Source organism: Calonectris borealis, chromosome 6 (assembly GCF_964195595.1).
Source record: "Calonectris borealis chromosome 6, bCalBor7.hap1.2, whole genome shotgun sequence".
Lineage (NCBI taxonomy): Eukaryota > Metazoa > Chordata > Aves > Procellariiformes > Procellariidae > Calonectris > Calonectris borealis.
This window is the reverse complement of record NC_134317.1, coordinates 38592885-38607772: the sequence shown is the minus strand read 5'-3', so window position 1 is coordinate 38607772 and position 14888 is coordinate 38592885. Positions and strand designations below refer to the sequence as shown.

The window sequence follows — 14888 nt, the reverse complement described above, 5'->3', positions numbered from 1 at the left end:
CAGTACAACGTGATGGAGGGTGGAAAAAAGTCAAGTCTTTTACCTGAAGGTGTTTATTTTCTTTAATCCATTTTTCTACCCTCTAAGCATAGCAATTGTCCCATTGCTTTGAACTTAAAAATCACAGCCAGTGAAGTGTACTTAGTAACTAAGAATATATTTTCATACGTGCAATCGTGTTGTGTCTCAGTGTCCCCACACCAGTTTCTCAGCTCTCAAACTGTTTTACTCAGTGTGCCTAACCATCTACAATTACTCACGTTTTCTTTTACAATGGTCTGACTGCTTTGTAGTTGCTCCTTAGTTTTGCTTAAGTAAGACTGCAGCAGTCCCACAGTCCTTCCTCCTCCTGTCGTGAATGCAAATGATGCTCAGGGTTGTTAGTGCAGGAGGGATAAAGGTTCACTTTCTACAAATTGTTACTCACCGCAGCAGAACAATACCAAAGCCACACTGATGGCCAGTCTCAACAGGAATTCAAACCAGAAAAGGATCTTTTTCTTCCCCTCCCTCCTCCACCACCTTTCTTTTCGGTTGGTTGGTTTGTTTTTTCAAGACACTCCCTCCTGCTTAAGTTTTGCAGATAGATGCTGCCCCTCCAGCAGCCACCTCCCTGCAAGGGACCCCTGACACGCTATAGCTGTCACCAGGAGCACCAAAAGGAAATACGCTCTTCGTCACATTGTTCAGCTTGCTGATATGCCCATTACCATTACCACTGACTCAACAGCCCAGGCACAGCACTCCATAACAACATCTCCTTCAGGATATATTAAGAATGAAATTTTGCAGTGCTTATTGGGGCACCTCAAACCTTTTGTGGAAGCTCAACAGGTATCTACGGGACACAGATTGGAAACTGGCAAAAAGAGACCATCATGTAACAGCAAAGACCTCAAAATTCAATTGTTTATTAACCTGCTCATGCACCAGCGACCTCCCAACTTTCACCTCCAGTGAGGGAAGCAAAGTCCTGAGAACATTGCCACATTTCACATGCTGGAGGGCTCACCCCTTCCCATAAGCCTGTCAGCGCAGAAAGCTGTACAAGATTTTGCTATAGGGTGAGCTAAGACACCGTTCAATTTTTAATTCACAGACATGCACTGACAAGCCACAGGCTGTGTTAAGTGCCCAAGGACAACGCGATAGCCTCTGGTCTCTGCAAAACCACGGGGCTACCCTGCAGCTCTCAGGAGCACAACAGTGGGGGGACGCCTCCAACAGCAGCAGGGGGGACTCTGAACTCACACGGGCTTAAACTCTGCCGGGATGACAAAGACCTTCAGAAATCTTCCAGAATATTCCTGCTTTCTTGCACTTATTAAAATTCTCATGACTTGGGCAGTTTGTCAAACGGAAGAATTTCAGTTGGGCACTTCCGTGTTTGTAGCTCTTCAAAAGTCTTTATTGCTGATGCTGAGAACACCTGGATAGAATAGATCAATAAAACACAAACTGCGGACCAACTCCTGTTCCCACTCGCATGCAGTGCTGCAGACCTTCTGCAGCTGCTGCACGTAACTGGCTTTGGACTTGGTCCAGAGATGCAAAGACCTTCAGTCTGCTCAACGCTGCCACGCAGACAGCAGAACCAGCCACCGGCTTGTGAATCAGTACTATCTCCTGACAGCAGGTAAGCAGACTGACTTGGATACGAACTGGCACCACGAACAGCGTCTACAATATGTTACACATTTGCCATTACATTTTTATTACTGTTAGCCCACTTTAAAACTCCTTCAAACCTCTCAACTCTAGCTAGCAAAATTTTTAGAGTTCCCTGAAGCATCTTCCATGTTCAACACTTGTTCTTCTCCAAACCTTGCATCTATTTCCCTCCTAATGTATTAAATGTTAAAATGTATTTTGGCTTTCAATGCTTAATGCTTCAGCTATTGTTTATATGGCTACTGTCTTCTGTTTAAAGCAAAGCGCCCTATTAAAGTGCAGTGATTAATCAGGATGATAAATGCTGCAGTAAGGCCCCTGCTATCAATCACATTGCTTGCGCAGCAAGGTACTCATGCCAAAAAGGGGGGGAAAAGGCTCATTTACCACTATTGTAGCACCATTATTTTCTGTTAAGAAAAGTGACAGCTCCTTTATCCAACAACGAATGCAGACTGACCAGCAGTTTAGAGACCTAGTAAGTATATGGTTAAAGATAATAATAAAACAGAGTCATCCTGTGTGAAAGAGGACAGATGGCAGCCACACAATAGCCATCAAGTCTACTTAAACAGATAAGCAGTCTTCCTACACCCACCCCAGCTCTAGACATGTGCTGATTCAAAGACCGGCTCTCGTCGCATGGAGCCCTCTAACGTGAAACAGGTGCAGAGGTCACGGTTTTCCCTCCCACGCTCTCATTTACAAATTTGCCCATTCTCTCCATCAAGCACAAAATAAGCAAAGCCCGCAACAGATGCTCCTGCACAGCAGCGATAAGCTGCGCCTCTGTGCCTTGCAAACGTGTGCGCCGGACCCTGGGACAAAGCAGCACAGCTCTGGGAGAGGCAGAGGAGCGCGGCGTCGGAAAGACGGCGGCCAGCCTGGCAAGCCCAGCGTTTCATCAGATTTCTGCGCCGCGGCAGAGACAAGCTGCCACGGACGGCAGCGGGCTGCACGAGTGATGCCCCTTTCACTTCAGAGATGCAGCCTGTCCCCAGGCAGACTTTCTATACAGAGAGAATCAGTGACAGATACAGGGAAAAAGGAACAAAAAACCACCAGTATCAGCCGGGGTGGCCAGAGCGAGCAGGCTGCAGCAAATTTTGAATGACATGGATCAGTGAAAGACTTAATTCCACTAAGCAGCCAAGGGCCTCGGATCCAAGGCCAACTTTTGCTATAGGGAGCATTTCACCAAAAGCAAAAGGTGCTGATGAGCCTGATAAACAAGGAGCCAGAGACGAGCGGAAAAGCCGGAGGGGAGGCATCAGGGCGCTGGTGAGACAGACCATCTCAGCAAGTTTCTGATGGGCCCTTCCCCCCAGACACTGCGAGACTGGGGCTTTTAATATTGCAAGGATTACTCTAGTCCATGGGCTTAACCTTCCCACAGCAAACCTGCACAGAGACGGAGTGCCGCTGCCTTTCTGCTGCGAGGCGGTCTATCAGCCGCAGCCTGGCGAGTCAGCGTTTCAGGCACGGCCAGCAGCTACGGCTTCTTGCAGGGGCTGAGTGCCCCTGCTTCCCACCCGGCTGACACCCTGCACTTCCTCGTACTTATATGCGTCCGTCTTCTGATGATCTCTGCTGGGAAATGAAAATGCTCTGGGTTCAGTTCTCATAAAAACAGCTGTAAATCCTCAAAAGCCTTTTTAAGCTCTGTCATAACATATGACTTTCTTCCCCATTACATAGTTTGTTATACAACTATTTCTTTCCCTTGTTTTAAGCGGAAAGGGGGCATAACTGCAAGTAACATGAATTTAATCCAAAGGTGGTTACACTTTTTTGGCAGAATGCGTATGAGCAGTTTGGGCCCCTCATTACATTTAGTAAACTATGCAAACAGAAGTACAGGTGGAAAGGAGATGCTCACATCTGTGACTACCCTTCACTAGGAGCCTAGCCTAAGGCTTTTCAAGTCAACTCAACTCCATAGGTGGTTCATTAGGCCCAGTAAGAGTATTTTTTAACATTATTTTATCAATTTTACTTCAGTAACAGTATTTCAGAAGACATAAATAATCTTTTTCCCCAATGAGATAGAAGCAAATATCTCATCTTTGACAGACGTAGAAAGCTCAAAAAAAAATGGCCCAAACACTGGGTTTTTATAAACCGAGTGAAATTCTGGGGGAGCAAAAGAAGGTACACTCCTTTCTTTTCCCTAGCATTATAGATTTAAAACCTACTTTTCTGTATTATATATGATTATACACACATATATATATAGGCCAAATTCATATTTGGTTACTGAAAGAAGCTGATTTGCTGCAGGAATTAGTTTGTCCACAGTACTTTATTCCAACAGACCTCACAAAAATAATCCTAAGTCCAGCACTCCTTCACTGATATTAGGAAGAAGAGTTTGTTTTGGTATTTCTCCTGCCCATTTGGATACTGCAGAAAGACATTTTATGGGTCAAGACTGTTATTACAAGGGCTCCTCGTAATAGAGCGAGCTCTAGAAAATGTAAATGCAAACACTAACAAAACGTAAGTGAACACATGGACACAAATGCAATGCTTTGACTATACCTCCTTCCCACTGCTTTTCTCCATTTTAATTACAGGTTGGTATTTTAGGGGGAAAATCACAAATCTTTTGCAAAGCTGACACCATGGCTGAATACTCATGTTTGCCCTGCTGGGCACAGATTATCCTTTAACATATGAAGAACAAAAAAACAAGTTTTAGGTTGCACAGCCAACAAGTATTTTGTAGTGCAGTCGTGATGGTATCAAGTTGCAATCCAAAAGGTAACTGAGGTGGCTCCAGTGCTCGAGATGTCTCTGGAACAGAACCACAATCATCTGCTAGGTTGCCTGTAAAGGATATGGCAATAGCCCTGAGCCGCCATGAACCTGGTTTAAACATAATCAGCAGCAGGTGGAGGGATTTCCTCCCCACAGATCACCTCACAACTGGCAGAGGAAAAAATAAAAAAAGGACAAGACAAAGAAGAGCTACAGCTCTCAAACTGGTGTCAGGAGAAGAGCTCCCCAGGCCCAGGTCTCGCTCAGGAGTGCTGCACGATGTTTAGCAAAAGGCGCAGTTGCCTGCGCAGGAGGGCTGGTGTCCCAGCCCCGGAGCGACACAGCTGGCAGCAGTAACGGTGGCCTGCATACGGACGGTGAAGAACAATGTCACCAGCATGGAGACAGCAGAATCGGGAGGCGCCTCTCGGCCACGTGCAGACCCTCGTCCCCACAGGCATCGTGTATAGAAGTGTGGTCAAACTGCAGCAATACAACTGCGCAGAGCCGTCTGCCTGGGGGATCTTGGCCTGCACCTGGGCTGCCTGGCTGCCCAGCTCCCAAGAGCAGGAGTTGTTACACTCAATGCACCCTTCTGCTGTTGTTCCCTGCATTCAATATGCTAAATAAATTAAACACATTGCATTTCCTGCAAAGATACATGAATGAGGAACGACAGCCCACCAAAAAAGGCAGGGCCTAAGCGTTGGTGGATCTGTAAATATCATTCTGATGGTGAAACAGTTACAGGACAAGAACACTGAAAATAACAGGATTCCACCATAACAACAATATGTTTGCTCAAAACCTCTCAAGAATCCTTCCCAGCCAGTCCCACTGTACTCAGGGCCGAACAGCCACGTCATACCGAAAGGTCCGTGAAGATCAAAATCTCTGACTACCCTGCTCTTACACCCTCCCTTGGCAAACACGACACCGAGGGCACACAGCACTGAGTGGGGGCCAGCGAGACGCACCACAGTTCAGAACGACACTCTCTTTGTCTCCTTTTGTCTGCGATACAGCCACGGAGAACTCCTCTCTCTTTTTTTTTCAATTCAGATATTCTTCAGTGAGCTCTTCCAGGGAGTTATTCTTGGTTTGTATACTGTTTGCGAGCCACATGGATGCGTTACTTGTACCACGGAGCATGGTTTCCAACCCTTCTGTTCTATAATTAATGACCAAAGAGCTCAAGTTTCCTGCTTCCAAGTAATGCACGCAATGGTATTTAAAGTTTTTACACACATTGGCTAGTTATACAATTGTAAAACTACTTCTAGTAGTTGTATACATCAGTTTTGAATTTACCTTTTCATAATTACTTCCACAAGTGTTTGCTGAAAGACATTTTTACTAATGGACACTAAATACAACAAACCTAAGAATAAGCACATTCATTTAAATACTCAAAGGCATTTTGTGTATTTTGCAGGAAAGATTGCTGTAGTAAGCAATTCTGTCCGTGTCTCACGGCTGCCGTTAAAAATACCGCTGTTCTTATCATTCATTACCTAATACCACCGCTACAAATAATAGCGCCAGTTCTTATTGTAATGATTATTAATGTGCTTAGTTGTATTGCAGCAGCACTTCGTGGCAACTTTCCAAGGAAGAGGATTCAATTCTCCTAGGCACCGCACACCCATCCAAGGAGAAACCAAGCTCCTGCTCAGGGGGACATCGACAGCAGCTCTGAGTACGGTGAGCCCGCAGCACAGGCGCTGAGAGCACAAACCTCTGCGGATCCCAGTGGGTTTTGAAAAGAAGTGGAGGCCCCTTTGGTGTATGTGTAGGACTATGGGTGAAGGGCGGATCACAGGGTTTTATATCTCAGATTTCTGTCTTCTCTGCAGGCGTTCAGCACATTACTGAGCATCCCAATTTGTTGCTTTAACTTCTATCTTATCATGACTATGAAAAAAAATATTATCAGTGCAATCTTGACTCATTCTTTGGCATCTAATGTTCCTTTAGTTTTATCATCGTGTTGCTAAACCCAAGAAAAGATTACTCAACTGTTGTCTTGTCCTTTAGAGATTCAGAGCACACAGTGTAGGAGCTGCACGCTGGTCTAGCAGAGCATGTGTTCTGAGCGAGGAGCTCACCGCACAGCACATTCAGCTGCAGTTTGTTTCACTTAAAAATAAAGCATGTGTGTTTCAGATTTCCCATAAACTTTAGAAAGTGACAAGATCAACTGTCAGACTACACACGACTGCGCGGGGGAAGTCACCGGCGCAGTATGCCATCAGGGCAGGGCATCTGTCCTCACTGGACAGCTGAGCACCTCCGCGGCTGGCCAGGATTAGACCCTGCTCTAGCACCAGGATGAGGCCTGGCAACACAGACTTGCCGGCATACACTTAAACTAAGCCCTGATCTACCATCAAGTTATCAATACAGGTATCAGCCATCTTGAATCATTATAAACTTGGTTTATACTGCATTAAGTCAATATGGAGGGCCCTAACGCCAATCCATCAGCCGGGCCACGGCAATCACATTAAGAAGCGCTGAGAAGGGGTTTGGATTGATGTAAGTAAATCCACCCCTAAAGAGGTTTCAGCTAAACTGCTACGACCATGGAAATCCTAGAGCAGGTAGTTCTGTTCTAAATTATTAAATGTTACTGGGTTTGTCCCCTCTCTGACCCCAGTTGGAGACCACTTCAAGTGGACTGGGACTGCAGGCTGGGTTTTTATGCCTTTGCTTTCAGACAGAAACGAAAGCAAGCTGGAGCCATCAGTGAGATTGCTGCCCTGTGTGCTCAGGGCTGGGTACAAGGGGAGAAAGCTGCAGCAGTGCTGATTCCCGGACAGGGCAGCCTGGTTTCCAGGGGTAGGGAGTCCGAAGGCAGAAACCGATCAAACTCCAGATCCTTACTGCCCTATGTTTTCCACTCCTGCTGCCCTTTCTCCCTGATGTCTCAAACATCTAAAAAAATAGCAGGAGAATTTGGAAAATCCACACTGGCAAGAGTGGCTTCTAACCCTGTGAAACTCCCCATCTTATCTTGACAATTATCAGCACAGAAACGACAATAAAACACTAACAGCCTTCCCGATGCTCGCAGAGGATGTAAAATAGAGTTGCAAGAGAGTAGCAGTCACTAGCCCGTGCATTGCTGCCAGAAGTTCACGTGGGGCCTGACAGCACGCTGACCGACACTGCTGCCTCGCAGCACAAGCATATACCGAGCAGGTGAACAGTGCTCCTGCAGAGCAGGACTAGGTGCTTTCCCCAGTGCAGAAGTGAGACGCCAGTTTAGCACCATTTCCTCTCTGCTGCACTACCTGTGCAGTGGACTGTGCTGCCCCGTACACGAAATCGGCAGGGATTTGTCGAGGAACTTTTCACAGAGATGTGTTGTGGATTTGTTTCCACGTCCGTAACTCAAACACCTGAAACGGGGAAGGGGAGGATGTGCTGCAGGTAAGTCCCCAGAGCTGTCACACGTACCTTTCTCTCCCCAGCCAAACTCAGGGCTGTGGATTCCACCGTAAGATGAAGTTTTTCAGTATTAAATGCTATGATGCTGAGCAGCATGGTGCTCAGGTCTCTTTCAGCATGTGGATGGAAGCGATTTAGGAACCACAGAGACACAGGCAACTAGACAATACCAGGAGTTTTATACTGACATTTAAATACACAGCTCTGTGATCTCTCCCCCACCGCTCTCTATTCCTGTCTCTAGCAGTCATGAACCTCTCTTCCCCTTGATGATGAAAAGGCTAAAGAAAGGCACTTTCTTAAATGTGACTCATTTTCTTTTAGCCAATTAAGGCATACATTTGCATTTTTAAGAGCAAATATACACACAAAGTAAGAAAAAGAAAAGATGAACCCAATTTACTAACCACACATACTGAAAAATCACCTTTTCGCAAGAACCAGTATGACTCAGAAAACAAATGTAAATAGCTTCTGTGATTTAGCAGCGACTGACACCCAATGTATTAAAATAAATTGCCCATGATTTCTCGCAAGCTCCATGCTAATGCACTCCATAAAACGCCAGTGAAAACGCAGCAGTGCATAACTATCTAGAGGCTTCTCTTGGTGATAATACAAATTCCTTGACTTGGAAATAATACAATGAATTGTCCCTGACCAGGACAGGGAAAGGAAGGTAATCTGCATCTCCAGCCTTTCGGGGAATGTTCCAGGTTTGTAAAGCATGAGTCAGCAGCACTGCTGCTATGGAGGTTTTTTCCTAGCATGCTACTGGCAATACAGTCCCTTCTGGCTTTCCCAGCTCTGGTATGCCAGCTTAAGTGTCCATCAGGAAATAGCCACCTTTTGTATAAAATGGGACAGGTCAATTGACTGCCGTTTATTCATTATCATGTTAAAAGCCATCGCAGACCTGTACGATCACAATATAATTCTATACAGCAAAGAGCTCCACAGGAAGAAAGAGTTAAGTTGATGGGTGAAGGCAGGAGAAATCCGGTATTTTACTAAATGTATTCTAACCTTTTTATTGGTACTGCTACTACAGCAATACCACAAGCCCCTTTGTTACTGCAGCCAAGACAAAAGCCACCATACTAAGTCTCATGATCAAGTCTTGCACATACACAGCTTCCTCCAACCAAGAATCTCAATCATTTTGAGAAGTTGATGGATACCCCTATTGAGGAATACATTGGCATTTCTTTGTTTTACAGACAAAGAAAATAAGGAAGAGAAGGAGGACACAAGCTTTCAGAAGTGAACCCAGCAGCTTACAGCCCCTCACAGGAACTACAGGCCTGCACCTAATCACTTCTTCCTCTGGTTGAGGCCATGTGAACCGAGTTCCTGGACCAGTTCATCCTCCATTGCATTTCTGCACTTTGATGGTTGTTTTCTTGGCAGGTTATACAGGATCCTTCCTAAAGTTACTAAACCAAACTTCTGCTCACTGTCCCTAACTTAACACTTAAACATAGCTTGACAGAGAGCGAAGGACAGAAATGTATTTTCTTCCTAGAAATGAAAAACAAAGTAGAAATGAGTCCTCCCTTCGCCAATGAAGAAAACACTGACATAACCTCTCCACTCGCTGCCACTGCGCCTCCAGCCAGGCAGCACACGCAGAGGATGGCCAGCCAGCACCCTGGAGCAGCTCTAGCACACGCCGAGCCCTGCCCAGCTGACAGCACAGAAACGGGGGTACTCTGGCACAAAGGTAAGGGAAGATGTGGTAGGGGAGGAGGGGCACAAAAGATGTAAACCCATAGGAACACAACTTTCACCAGGACCACAATACATTAGCTCCAGTCTTAGCCGCAGAAAACCAGTTTCATGTGGATTACGTTCTCCCCAGCTAATAATTTTTGAGTCCATTAACTAACTTCAGCCTGCTTTGGTGCAGAAGCAGAGATAAGTGTCTTCCTACAAGTCACGTGAAAACAGACATCCAAGTAGAAGAGACAGACCCTGCAAGTCACCCCCCTCAACATCCCAACTGAAAGGAAAGCCGTAACATAGGACCCTTATTTACCACTGAAAAATTTGCCTAAGAGATAGTCTTTCTAATCAGTAAAACAGCAGGAAAACCTTCACTGAGAATTCATCATCAAGCAGAAGACATAAATCAGCAGGAAAGTCAGTACCATTAATTCCGATGCTCAAAAAAGTACTGGTTTCATGTAGTCACAGGACAAGACAACGTTAATACTGCTGATCTAACCCTAGTAAACAAACCGAGGCTGTTGAGACCCAGCCTAGAACAGCCGTAACGCAGAACTCCTCCTTACCTCCATCGCACGTGCTAAGAGAGGGCCGTCTAACCAGTGGGGTTAAAAAAGGGATGAGGATCTCAGCACAGAGGCAGACGTGGGGGCCCAAGCTCGCTCCGGAGGCTGCTCCCCGCAAGAGAGTCCTGGGGATGAACTGCTGCCACCTACACATTGCTTCCGAACGCCTGTGGCGCATTTGGTCACCGTGTCATTTGTTTAAATGAAGGCGAGCGCCAAACATCACGTCATTCTGGGTGCGTGCCCTGGAGTCCACAAACTGTAATCCAGCACACCTGATTGCCGCTGCATGCTCTGGCTTCTGCTGCCTTTCTGTATCAGCTAACAAAATGTTTTTCTTTTGATATTCCAAGTCATCTTATGCTACCCCTGTGGCCATAGGATTTTAAAATCCTGTCAATCTAGAATTAATTCTCTCCTTACAGGGTAAGTGCCCCTTTACCTCTACTTCAAGAAAATTATATTGTTTGAAATAATTTCCATTTTCGCCAGCATAACATCTCATTTTCTTCTTTGCAGCCAGAAGGAACCATTTGTAAGGTGACTCTTAAAAACCCAGATCAAAGGAGGAGGTTAAAATGACTGATAAATCAGAGGTGTAAGAAATGTGGATGTATTGTTTATTTAAAAAAAAAAAAAACAAAAAACAAAAAAAACCCAAAAAAACAGAGTCTCCTCACCAACTCTGATTTATTAACAAAGAGCTGACACCTTTCTTTGTTTTTAGGAGAGCATAGAGGACTGATAAGATGCTGTGAATATGAGATAAGAGACATTTCCACAGGAAATGAAAACCATTCATCCAAGGGGGATCAACAAATTTGACTCATTATCCACAGATACTGTAAAAACCAGGCAGTTCTACTCGTCTGCTACAATGCCATTCTATTTGTGAGAGATCCTTCCTTTCCCTTTCTCCAATGCTGCAGCAAAACCTTGGATTTTGACATCAAGCCCAGCAAGCAGCGTTAGTCCTTGAGACAGAGTTTGCAAAACATTAATGAAATCAGAATGAGACTGCAGTTTGGCTTGTTGCCCTTGGATAATGGAAGTGAAATTAAAAGTAGAGGGAAGAGAAGGGACTTGCTCATAGCTAAAAACAGATCACCGAATGCATTTTTTCAAGAATTAAAGCATTTTATTCACTATTTACTTCAGGTTTTTCTATTTCAATGAGTCTAGTGATAGTTGATACCAGGAGGGAAATAGTATTAAAAGCAACTAAGAAAAACTAACAAGTAAAGCATTCCTTTGAAGAATTTTCAGCCAGGAAAACCTATTAAGGTAAGAAGCCTTCTGCCAAAGACAGAAAAAAATACAAGGGCCAAGAGAACAGAAAGATGCGTAGATGAGGAAAACGAGGAATAGAATTGCATGTAAGAAAAACAGGAGAGAGAATATCCTGAAAAATTCACAAATGCCTTCCCCCAGGAAACAGCATCTGTCAATCAGCCCTAGCAATTTATTGCAATGAAACTGATCATGCATCACATTTCAGAGGGATGCACTGCTGCTAGCAGCAGCCCACATCCTTGCCAGTGCTGACGTTCTGGCTTGGGGTTCCTGCCTGTCTGGGGACCCAGACTGGCCATTTCAGGAGGCCAGGCTTTCTCACAGGGTTATCATTACTCCTGGTTTACCCAGGCTCACCTTTTTTATTCTGGTTTTCAAAAGGCAACCTGAAACTTCAGACTAAACTCACAGGCAGGTTTTGATTGCTGCCCTACAAACACACATATTCCCTCCAGGTCTAAACGCAGAGCTAAGAAGTGATCAGCTGTAGGACACCTGGGAAGAACAACACATGATAAAGTCTGGTTTGGAAGGTATTGGGCGGGAACTGGCACTGAGAAGTTAATGCGAGATGGATATACCTTTCCCTCTCTCCATCAAGGTGGAGGGAGCAGATTTTCAATCGTGCCTAGATTTTTTTTTTTGTTATTTTTTTTTTAAGGGCACAGTCCCCACTGCAAATCGATGAGATCGGTATTCTTTAACCACTTGACACATCTGAAAGTTCAATGCAAAGAAAGTCGCTCAATGCTTTTTATTCTGCAGGGTTTTATCTCACCGTTTCCCTTACAGCATCAAGGGGTTAAAGCAACCAAAGCCAAAAGGTATTAGAGGGTAGAGGATAATAAACTACTTCTCTTGGGAAGCTAGCAATGACACTGTCAAAAAAACCCCAAATGTTTGCTTCATTTTGATACGTAGAAATAATTTCTGAAGTGCCAGTGATATGTCAAAAAGCCATCAGACAGCTCTTCCAGCACGGCCCCGCCCTGCCAGGCTACTGAAACGCTGTGCATAAAACCCCGAGCTGAGACACACGCGGTTTCTGGCAGCAATGAACGGGTTAAAAGAAGTTTCCCTCCTCCATGAAAGCGATACAGTATGAAACCACCACTATGCTTTCTGCTGTGTGCTGTGATAGATTGTACCTGCTCTGAGCAAGCCAGCGAGTTTAACCCTGTTCTTGCCGATGCTAAAATCAATACTAAGACGACCCCACATCTGATGTGACAGGAAGCAGTTTTGCACCCTCACTATACTAATCCAAGACAATAGACAAGCACTCAGGTTTGTATCTCACCCTTCGGCAGCTGCAGCTGAAAGGACTAATTAAATAGCTAGAGCATATGCGTACACATCAAAAATAACTTTACAGTGCCTGCCAAAACAATTTGAAAATCTATGTAAAGCTGCAACAAAACATAGTTTGATAAAATGAAGAATAACAACTATTGTTTAAATAAACAAAAAAAAAATACCAAAGAACAGCCCACACCCTGTATCACACACATTCCCACATTCTGAAAATCACATTCAAATGCAGAGGTGTCCTACCTTTTCAATCTGTGAACAAGCAGATTCCAATCAGTGCGTCACGTCCAAGACTATATACTGGAGAATCTGTTAACATAAAAAAAAGGTGGTGGGGGGGAAACTGAAAATACTTAATTTTTGCTGAAAAACAGTTTTCAGTTACAAGAAAAGTTTTTTTCTCTTATACAAAGACATAGATGCATAAACATATCCATACAAGTATGTGTGTATGAAGGTGTGTGTGCATATAATATACACTATGTATGCATCAAATATATTTATAAACAAAACCACAGAAATGTATTACCTATACATTTTAATTCATCCAGTGTGCATCGCTATGGAATTTAATCTACAGCAGACTAAATCCAAAAAGCTACAGCATAAAGGTGTAACTCTTTCAAATCCTCAACAAGCACACAAAGCTGACATTTTAAAAAGAAAACCATTACCAGTTCATACGCTGCCATACCACAAAAGCCTATCCTTAAATAACTGCTGCATAATCATTCTCCTGGAGTGTTGTTATCCATCGGCTCGCTGCCTATCTCCAGACAGACGCAGTCTGCAAGCCACCAGCTTGTATCTACCATGTGTACGTCAGGAAAAGGAAAACTGCAAATTAGAAGAAGTCCCCGCAGTGGTGAAAAGGAAAAGAGGGTGAGTGGGAGAGGAAGAGGGAGTTCACTGGCCACAGAAATTTCGAGAATGATGACAAACCAGCCGGCTCCGCCATCACCCACTTACAATAGGATGCTGCACCTCGCGGCTGCTGGAGCAGTTTGTCAAGGGGTTGCTGGTATCAAACGCCTGACAGGCATTTTAATTGCATCCAACCAAGTGTGTCCCCAGGAATCAGGCCTTTAATCCTATGAATATCATCAACTGGTTTCTTTTGTGCTGCTGCCAAAGACACACAGGCACGCACTGCACACAGGCAGCGGCGCGCCCGGTTTCCACTGCGATGCCGATCCAAATCCTAAACAGGTTTTACGGACGGTACACGCTGAAAAGGAGGTCTTGAGGGATTTAGCATTTTCTGCATTACGGATTAGAAGGGCGATTCGCTCTCCCCCTTTATTTTTCTATCTAGCACTTCTGTTCACGTGTTGGAACCAGCTCGCCTATGCTGTTATTGGAGCCTTGCATTTGCTTATTCACACCAACGGGAAATAAAACCAGGGAAAACACAGAAGTGCTGCAGGACTGTAGGGACGAGCAGGGACCCTTCAGGACTAATACAGCAGAGGAAAAGGGCTCACTGCACGGTTCAGCTTGCAAACGAGTTGCTGTGAGGGGTCCGGTTTTACTGCCACTGTTCAGCCATCGTCTCTGCCCTGACCTCGCCTCCCTGTTCCAAGGCTTTCTCCAGAATAACGTTAATCTGAGTAGGACAAGGAACCTGTGAATTGAGGAATCACCCAGTGTTTTGGGAGGAGACACGGCACAACTGGGGAGGGGCAGCAGAGAAAGGGTAGAGGAACATGAAGAAATTTTTTTTAAAAAAGAGAGAGAGTGAGAAAAAGTTGAAAAATTAACTGGCTTGTTTTCGAGCATTGTAAGTTTGTAATGAAACGGCATAAGCAGCAAAGAAGCAGTCAAGAGAAACCAATGAGCCCAATCACACTCTTAAGGGCTGAAGACAAGCTTAAATTTCTCTGCAGTCAGGACACACAAGCCAACTAGACCCACTTCCCAACAGCAAGCTGGTGTTTCTCACTCCCCGTAACAGCAGAGCCCTTGAGAGGGAAGGATGTCAACAGGAGAAGGAAACACCTCCCTGCCACAAAGTTTGGGAGAGGTCCAACAAACCCCATTTACCTTTGAGAGGGACAAGGGGCTTGCAGGGAGGAGTAACAAATCTCCCATGGATTTCCAGGGCTT

General features: G+C 44.9%; 1 protein-coding gene across 9 annotated transcripts in view; it reads right to left on the bottom strand.

Moving 5' to 3' along the window:
* MAP2 (microtubule associated protein 2) overlaps positions 1-14888 on the bottom strand; it is a 232972-nt gene that overhangs the window by 122427 nt on the left and 95657 nt on the right. For 5 of the 9 annotated variants that reach the window (XM_075153705.1, XM_075153709.1, XM_075153708.1 and 2 more), the window contains one exon: positions 13026-13091. The gene's annotated coding sequence lies outside the window, so the exon portion shown is untranslated. Of the gene's footprint in view, positions 1-13025; positions 13092-13456; positions 13985-14888 lie in introns of those variants that run through there. The other 4 variants (XM_075153706.1, XM_075153713.1, XM_075153710.1 and 1 more) reach the window with 4 other exon arrangements.